We start from the raw sequence: 675 nt of genomic DNA, 5'->3' as shown, positions 1-675 counted from the left end.
TGCAGGATTTTCTTGTCTTCACTGAATCTTTGAGTCGGTTTTCTGCCAGGGTCTTCAGAATTATTTCGTCTCCAACTGACCTCCCAAAGGCGGAGTAATTGGAAATCTATTGTTTCTTTGCCAGGCCTTGAACTGTTTCTCAATGGCTGCTACAGGATTATTTTGTCTCCAGTGATGACTCTGAAAATCTTCATCTTCCTTGGCTCCAGGAATTCTTCGTCTTCAGAGAAATGTGTCAATGCCTTTTTTTCTAATTTTAATGCTATATTCGTTAGCCATGGAAGGCATTGAGTAAATCTTTACTATACAAAATGGTTAGATTTATGACCGACAGAATGATTTTACCGGGATCTTTGACAGCTTTTGGCGCCATGGCATGGTGCTGGGGAGACGAGGATTCACATAGAGAAGCAGAAAAATTCTTGGATTTGATAGAACGGGAGGAAATGGAGAGACTGCAACCAGCAGTCTACGATTGGGCAAATTATGTTGCCGGAGAAACTAAGGAACACGCACAATTGGAGGAAGCATCTCAAAAGGATCTAAGTGAGGAGTTGGACGGTGCCGAAGAGGGAATTAAGTTATTTGATGATTTCTTCTCTCGAATACACCAAGAAACAGAAACGACCAATGACTTACAACGCATCTGTGAAGAGGTGCATGACGTAGAGGCAG

Source organism: Palaemon carinicauda, chromosome 31 (assembly GCF_036898095.1).
Source record: "Palaemon carinicauda isolate YSFRI2023 chromosome 31, ASM3689809v2, whole genome shotgun sequence".
Lineage (NCBI taxonomy): Eukaryota > Metazoa > Arthropoda > Malacostraca > Decapoda > Palaemonidae > Palaemon > Palaemon carinicauda.
This window is presented reverse-complemented; position numbering follows the sequence as displayed.